This window comes from Talpa occidentalis, unplaced genomic scaffold (genome assembly GCF_014898055.3).
Source record: "Talpa occidentalis isolate TD23 unplaced genomic scaffold, MPIMG_talOcc4v2.1 talOcc4.11, whole genome shotgun sequence".
Lineage (NCBI taxonomy): Eukaryota > Metazoa > Chordata > Mammalia > Eulipotyphla > Talpidae > Talpa > Talpa occidentalis.
In genome coordinates, this window is record NW_023601104.1 from 69,091,423 (window position 1) to 69,100,566 (window position 9,144).

Below are 9,144 nucleotides of genomic sequence, written 5' to 3' on the forward strand. Positions count from 1 at the left end.
TGTGTTAAATGGACACACTTCTGGTGTACATTTTAATCCCTATTTTTAATTATGTAGAGTTTTTTAATTACTTTTTGATAGTTGATGTTGAATTATACCATGCATCTTACTTGATTATAAGTTTCTTCATCTTAATACTAATTCAGTATCAGTAATATAGATCTTTGATCTAGAATAGCTTCATTTCTTTTCCCTTTATGTACTATTGTCATATATTATATTATAAACCCAACCATATAGTTTCGCCATTTTTTGCAGTTATTTTTAAAATCAGAGAACAAGAGGAAGAAATGTTTTCATTGAGCCTTTTATATCTACCTATGTTGTTACCTTTTTAGTGTCTATTTCTTTACAAGAATTTGAGTAGCTACTGGCAACTCATTTCCATTTCTATTTATCTTGAATGCCATTTATGTATATATACACACATTAGTGCACATCTATTAGCAATAGATTATTCAGTCATTATCTGGGGATGTCTTTATTTTGTCTACTTTATTGGGTAATTTAGCTGGGTATAGAATTCTTGATTGACAGTCTTTGTCTTTTAGCACTTTGAATATATCATCCCACTACTTCTTACTTCTGTGGTTTCTGATGGGAAGTCATTTGTTAGTATTTTGGGGTTCCCTTATATTTGTGAGCCATTTTTCTGTTGCTACTTTCATAATTTTCTTTTTGTCTGTTTTTCTGCACCTTTAGGACCTGCTAGGGTTTTAGTTTTCCTAATTTTATCACCCCCTTTTGTACTTTAGTATAAAAAGGGGAGTTTTAAAAGAAAGTTCTGTACGTTCTCAGTGTGTTTTAAAAATGTATAGCCTTCACTTATCTTTTTTATATTTGCTTTAGTTTTCAAGTTTTTATAGCCCCTCTAATTCAGTAATACCTATGTGAGGAAGGACTATTAAAGCATCTTTGCTAGTGAGAAATATTCACAGTGTTTTAGTTTAATTTCAGGTTGTGGCATTATGTACTTTTGATTTCAGGTTTTGTCCCACTTCATGAGATTTTATACACATACACCCTTATATGCCTATAATATATGTATTGTCAGATAAAATACATGAATAAAACTAAGTCAGTAATCAAAGGTATTAACTTTATTTATGGAATATATGATCTTAATATATTCTTCCCTTGAGAATATTGGGTGATTATCTTTAGGAAAGGTTTTAAAGTATTTGCATTGAGGCATGTATTGGTTCTTTAGCAGTTTATGTCCGTAAATACTCAGCTCTGGATTGTGTCATTGTCAAATGACATCTGGGAGTAGAGTTCCCAACTGGGTGTCTAATTTTGCTGCCTTATTGTTTTAGAAGTGTTACTATGAGAACAGGCAGGCAATAGAAAGAAAGAAGGTGAGCGGACCAAGAAGCAAAAAAGACTAAAACAGATGGTAGAGAAATAAAAATAAAAAAAAAGTCTGTAAGCATTATTTCTTTTGGACAGTTTTTTTGTTAAGCACATGGAAATACTTTGCACATTTGCGAATTACTGACTTCCTACATGCTATATTTGAAAAATAGCAAATTATTTAGGTAATATAATCACAATTACAGATTGTGTTGCTTGAACATATCATTTCTAGGGCTTTTTTTTTATAAGATAAATAACTGCACCTTCTTTCAAATCATACTTTTACATTATATTTGGAGGATCACAAAATAAGTTCAAATTGAATGGCTAATACAAATAAATGACATTCATTTTAAAATTCCTAAGTATTCTTATTAAATTATATTTTGATCTAAAAGTGAATGCTGTTAATGAGAATGAACTTTTCAGAATGTATCTAAAGTCAACACAGTGAGGGTTTTTTTTTAAGATTTATTTATGCATCAACAACTGGGGTGCAGGCCAGAAGTACAGGGGGGTGAGAGGATTCACCAGTGACAGAGTGGGGAACAGAACAGGTGGATTGACTGAAATACACTGCTGAGGGAAGCAGTGGGCCAGACAGAAGAGGTCTGCTGTGCCATATGGGTCACCTTCCTGGCTGGGGATCAAACTTGTGCTGCAGGGGTTGTTGATAGCTTCATATGCTGTGACTTACCCCCTTGAGCCACCAGGGAGGCCCCAGTGAGTGGTTTTAAAATGCCTATGGTGCTATATTTCTATGTCTGTAATTATGTTGGTAAGAACTTTTGAATGAGGAATTTTTTTTTTAAGATTTATTTATGCATACAAGAGCTGGGGCACAGGTCAGAGATTTAGGGGGGGTGAGAGGATTCACCAGAGACAGAGTGGGGAACAGAGCAGGTACATTGACTGAATACACTGCTGAGGGGAACAGTGGGCGAGGCAGGAGAGGTCTGCTGCGCCATGTGGGCAGCTCCCTGGTGGGGGATCGAACTTGTGCTACAGAGGCTGTGGACAGCTTTATTGGCTGCGTCTTAACTCCTCGTGCCACCAGGAACGCCCTGAATGAGGAATATTTTATACATTGAATGCAGGTGTGTGTAAACATGTAGCAGGAATATCACTAATCTTATCCCTTCCCCCTTTTTATTGTTACATTTGCTTAAATCCAGCAGGAAAATAGAAACCAGCATGAGTGTGCTCCTTCAGATTCTTCAGTTTAATTCTTTTTCCATTATACCAGAGTGTTTCTTTATTTAAGCATGCGAAGTAGGAGTTGGAAATGAAAACAGGAAAAATAATTTGATATAGGAAGTAATGTTAGTCCTTGAACCAACCATATTATCAATGGTAGAAGCTCCTACATTGCCCTGGTGTATAATTTCTTAAATGATGATTATTGATAGTGATAGGGCTCTGTAAGTTGTCTTTTTATTTCTCTATTATTGATTTATATATAAAGAAAGCAGGCCCATAATTGTAATTCCTTATTGCTAGTGTAAGACCTCTTATCCTTGAGTGGTGAATAATGTTACATGCCTTTTTGTTATTATTACTAGTTTTGTCTAAGTTGTATGTTTTATCAAATGTTATCAAGCTTATTTCCTGTGTTCTATATAGTAGCAACTTGCATGTTTCAGTAGGATCATTTGAGTTGAGAATGAGTAGTAATGGGGCAACCTCCTGTCATTATGTTTAATGGCATAACCAAGGGACCTTTTTTTCTTGCCTTTTTACAGAGGATGGGCAAGACAGCAGTGTGACAGCAATGTGCAGTTAAGGGCTTTGATGTTAGTTGAGTCAATTTAAAATTCTGGTACTTACCAGTTAACGCTTTTGGGAATTGGGCAAATAACTATATTCATTTGGAGTAATATAAACCTTATTCATTGGAGTATGTCTTGCAGTGTGTGGTATATGTGTGAATGAAGTAAAGTGAAAATAATCTTAGAGAACAGTCTGATTTTGTTAGATACTATTAATCATAAAGATAAGCTATTTTCAGGATTTAACCTATCAGTTTCTCCATAAATGATATAGTACTTGAATTTTTTAAGTGAAGGAGCAAACAACAGTGGTAAGAAGTGATTCAGTAACTAACTCCAAACAATAAGGTAAATTTTAGAATTGAATATAGACTATTCCAGATTTTTTTGAGCAGTCTTAACATAAAGGGAGATGATTTGTTCTAAGTTATAGTCTAATAGCAAATAATGATAGTCTACTAAAAAATAAAATGGCTTGAAGACTAATTTCATTTTGCAGGTAATAGAAACCCTAAAAGTAGTTCCATACTTTATTGGGTTCATATCTTATGGGAATTTTTGTCAAGCAGTTACTAAATGGTGAATGTATGACAAAATAAACATTAATTTGCTCATTAGTTCAAATAATTGGAAGCAGAAACTAACAGTGTAGAATAAGTGAAAACTTTGGATAATAGTTGAGAAACAATCTGGTGCTTTCTTGATAAACAATACTGTAGTTAAGGAAGTTTCATAAATTTTTATTTTGTATTACCATGATGATGATACATTTTCTCAGGCACAGAATCTCTTTTCATTAAGAATCACGTGTTCTAGAAAGTCCTATAAGACAAAGAAGGCAAAGAGAAGTTCTAGTTCAATTTTTATAAGACAAAATACTATGTTTTGTAGGAGCTACTTGATATGTAGGATTTTATTTTGGTACTTTGAACTGTATTTGTAAACTGTGAGGTGTTTAGCCATAAGCTAGAGATATGGAAGGGATTAAAAATCCAGTGACTAGTAAAAGACTACAGATGATCTTTCATATCCTGTTTACTTCTGAGATTCTCTGAATATTACTATTTATAGTCAAATTTTACCCAGAACTTCTGTACCATTCCCATTCCTCATCATGGAATTCCTGCATGTTACTTTGAATCACTGTGAAAATGTTAATACTTTTTGAGACACTTTTTTTCATATATGGGAAATATAAAAATGAATACAGTCCAGACCGTTTGTTGATACTTATTAAAAATTCAGAAACATTAAGCAAGTTACAAAATGTTCAGTGAATATTTCTTAGCCTATGTTTTTAAGGGGCGACTCTATTGCTTTACATTTTGTTCCAGAAAAAAGTGTTTTACAAATGTTCGTTTTAAAGCAATAATGATCTAAATAAAAACCAGATGTCCACTAAGCAAAATCATGCAATGTAATTTCTTTCCTCCTAACGCCTTAAGTGATACCAGGAAGTTTTGATTGTGGTATATGCAGGTTGGTGACTTTAAGACCAGGGAGCACGTTGGGAGTCAGTATGTTTGAGTGGAGTGTTTTCAATTAGGTGCTTAGTGTTACAGCGTTGTGGGGACATATAATGCCAGGGAAAGGTACTCTGTGCTGTATAGGTATGTAAAAGGTAAATGGGAAATAGCTAAAATTTCAGAAATTTTATAATGTTCCCAAAGAACAACATTGCATCCAGGAAAGAGAAAAGTAAACTTTTCTTTTTCTCTTCTGTATTACTGCCAGGCTCTAGACGAAATTAAAGACAATGTGTTTTACATATCCTTAGCCTAACATTTTACTATTACCAAAGTTTTGTTTCTGTAAGAAGTTGTTTTGATTTCTAACTTTCACAAGCAGTCTTTTGAAAAGTTACCTTTCATATTGTAATAGGGTGGTACCCAGGGCTCCCTGCCCTATAACAGTATGTTGATGATTGCAGTTGCTTTTGGTGATTTTATCTGGTGGCAGTCAACAGGAGACTGGAAATGGTACAAAATATTTCTCCTTTTCCTCTTCCTGAAGAAGATTTTTGATACAATAATAATTAAAAAAGTTATTGGTAGCATTCTATGGACATTAGACTCTGCTATTTAAATATATTTTATTTTATTATATCCTTTAATTTTATAAGTGAAAGTGAGGCATGGTTAAACAGTGCTGCTCAAGGTAGACAAGGCATTTGATTCTGTGAACTCCAAGGTCTGTGTTTCTTAACATTGAGTTTTTTCTAAGGGAATTTTAAAGAATAGGAGTTATTGGCATATAGAACATATGCTTATATTCTTGCTGGAAAGAAGAAATATAGATAGGAAAGCTGTTGTGGTGTGAAGAGCCAAAGTGGGGACTTAGATTGTTCTTACAGCTGCTTTAAGTTATTTGGAGGTTAACCTTCTTGACATTGCAACTATGGGTTCTTTGGATGTTATTTTTAATTATAGTTATGACTTCATCATGAGTAGTTTTGATGTTATGGAAATCTTGAAGCACATGCATTTCAAAATGAATTAGAAGGCTTAGGCATGTAAAAAATACTACCAGTGTTGACATTGTGTAAGATCATAGTTCTAACAAAGTGTAAGATCAGGTCTTGAAGCATTTTTACATGTTTGATCCGTTAATTCTCATCACCTTTTATGTTACCTCATGTGGCATAGATTACTAATATGAATAAAATTGGCTAGTAATTTCTTTGCATGCTAGTTATATCTGTTTAAAGATGTAATGCCAATTAGTTTTTTTCTGAAAGTACGTATTTGATGAAAAATGTTTTCTGTTTTAATGATGAATAAGAGAATGTCCTCACAAAATGTATTTGGTGTGATCTATAAACATGTTTCGTTCGAGTTCTGATTCCTAAAAATGTATCATTAGATGCTTTTTTTTACTATTAAAAAACAAGTTCAGCAGTCAATATTTGAAATTTTTTAATTACAGTTTTTATTTTGATAAAATGCACATAACAAAATATGTCACCTTAATAATTTTAAATGTTTAGTTCAATAGTAAGTATATTCATATTGTGCAGCTATTACTACCATCAACTTCCACAGTCTTCATCTTATAAAATGAAACTATACTTATTAAACAATCTTCTTCTCTCCAACCCTTACCAAAGGTCTGTAAGCATTTTCAAATGTTCGTACACTTAATAGTAATAAAAAAATTAGAAGAATTTTAGAGCAAGGAAATAGTCACCTGAATCAACATATTTTAGTTTCTTTTATGTTGAGCAATTAGCTGATAAGCTAGTTTGAACTTGCCTTTTCAGGATAGAATTTTTTTGCATATATCTTAGTTTCTTTGTTTTCAAGGAGGCAACTAAGTGATAAATCAATTGGCAAATACTGAAGAATTAAATGGTGTGGTAATTTCTATTGTAAGAGATACTTCTTAGAATTCATGAAATTCCTCCTACCCTCAGGGTATCAAATCTATTGAATTGAGAAAGTAACCTGGCAGCAGTCTTGTACATCAGAGCCCAGGTTAAAATTGTTTAGGATGGACAATGTTTTGAAAGAGCTATGAGAAAGAAAATTAAAATTGAACTTTGGAATTAAAAAGAAAACACAAAATGGTGTAAAAGTAAAAGTTAATGTTTTCTCAATGACTTTGAAAGATTTGTAAGAGTGCTGTAGGATTTTTCTAAACCTATATATCCTACATAACCTATATATCCTTGAAAACAGATGTTTATTAATTAGTTCATTGCATTGACCTTTTTAAAGACAGCAAGGCAGGTAATTGTCCTAGGTTTGAGAATTAAAAGTATTATTACTTTTGAATAAATATTGAGACAATCTTAATTCTTAGTACAAATGCTTGTATGCTAGCTTTTTCCTAATGTAAAATGAATCTCAATATGCTATGATTGGTGACAAATAAGAAGCTTTTTGTGCAATTAAAAGAAGATATGTTTATTTAAGAGCTCTCAAAGGTTGTAAAAGATTATGCTTGGTTATATGTGAAGGATAAATGTTGTGCAATAATGCCCCTTAGTTCCCTTTTATAATAAATCTCAGCTGTGTGTTCAGCACAAGGGCTCAGTGCCAAAAAGAACAGGTTCAACTTGTCTGTGAGGATTTGCACCACAGTAAAGTGCACAACTGCTTTTGTAGAGGTCATTGTGGAGGTCACAGGCTTGTACAGTTGAATGAAAGCAACTTTAAAAACATGGTCGAACAGATAGTATAACCTGGTTAAGAATTAATATTCACTTAGAACATTAAAATAATGAAAAATGATGAAAAGAACCCTCGCATACATTTTTCACTTCATCTTTATGTATTTCTGTGTTTTCAAATGGATTCAAAACAGTATCTTTGGTACCTTGTGCCAGCATATTTTAAAAGAACTACTGAATTCACTCTTACAGTAATTACCTGAATTTGAAAAAATGACTTTTTAAATGTTTGTTAAAATGTGAGGTGTGCTGAGAACATATAATGAAAGTAGAATGTGACTGTGGGAGGACAAAGTATGCAGGGGTGTGTGTTTATGAGTGTGCTGGGGGTAGGGGGAGGGGAGTGTCGGTCCATTCTAATGAAAAGGCAAATCTGATTTGAGGGGGAAGCCTCCAAAACCATATTTCTCCTGAGTTTATGATTGAAATGTTCAAAATGAACAACAACAGAAATGCTATCTTATATTAATATGACTGTTCCCCCAAGTTTCTCACAAATACATTCATATATTTGTGGTAAGCAGAATTATTTCAGAAATAGTGGACGGAGTATAAAACTCATGACTCTTGCCAACATAGGCTTTAGTTTAGTATAAAGAACACCGGAAAACATATAAGTAAGTGACTGAGTAGATGCAGAACTTACTTGGAGTTGTTTTTTACCTAAAGTTGTATTTGGTCATAGAATGACCGCTTGCCCCACCCCCCACCCCCCAACTCCTTTCTATTATTTCCTCCCTGCTCCCTTTGATCTCTCTCTTATAATAATCAAAATAGTAGGCAGTCATTAGTTTCAGTACAGAGATTCATTAATAAACTTTATGCTTCAGAAAGTGTAGCTGATTGTTAGTAGCACCTCTCAGTAACTTGATAGAATATTAGTGCTTTTATCAAATCTCTACCTTCCAGAAAGCCTTCAAAGCTCAACAAAGTCTCCCATACTATTTTTTTTTATTTTTTAAAAGGTTTTTTTTTTTTTTATATAGAGGCATGCTTTATTTATTTATTTGTTTGTTTGTTTTGTTTATACACGCACTGGGTACAGTCAGAAGCGCGCGAGGGTGAGAGAATTCACCAGAGCCAGAGCGGGGAGCAGAGCAGGCAGAAGGACCGAAGTACACTGCTGAGGGGAGCAGCGGGCGGCAGGAGAGGTCTGCGCGCCATGTGGGACCCTCCTCCGGTGGCCGGGGAGCAGCCGGGGATCGAACCGGCACCGCAGAGGCCCAGGGCAGCTTCGCAACCCAACGCTCAACCGCTGTGCCACCGGGGAGGCCCTCCCATACTATTTTTATTCGTCCTTTCGGGTACTATTTTACTAAATGTACCTCTGTTTTTATTTATTTTCACATGTATTTACATATTCATGAGGACTTCAAAAGTTTAAAAAGTAAAGTGATTTATGTGATAGTCTGTGTACAGACTTTACAGAATTAATCCATTCTGCAGAAATGATCATGTAGTGAGAATATCATGATGTTAACCCAACAATATGTTGATACTATATAATTTGTTCTAATATGGCATAATTTGAACATTTGGCACATAGTTAAGCTTATTATATAAAACTAATTTATATAATAGAATAAAAACACCAAGAATTTCATTTTTATTTTTTGCTAAACAGATGAAATTAGAAACAAGTAATTTAAATTGGAAAAAGTTGTTTCAAAATCAGTTAGAATTTGCTAATGGAGTACATGGACAAAACCAAATTCTTGTACCAATTCACTAATTTTTACACCATCATGCTTTTGTATGATTTCTTGTCTCCCTCCTTTCCTTCCTCCCTCCCTTCCTTTTTTCCCCTCCTTATTCTTGTTGTGCGCTTCTAATTATATTTTAATTTCT

General features: G+C 33.7%; 1 protein-coding gene across 2 annotated transcripts in view; it reads left to right on the plus strand.

Annotated features, from left to right (window-relative positions):
• The window catches only part of MNAT1 (MNAT1 component of CDK activating kinase), a 148,474-nt gene that overhangs the window by 76,410 nt on the left and 62,920 nt on the right, over window positions 1–9,144 (plus strand). The gene's annotated exons all lie outside the window — the stretch shown is intronic.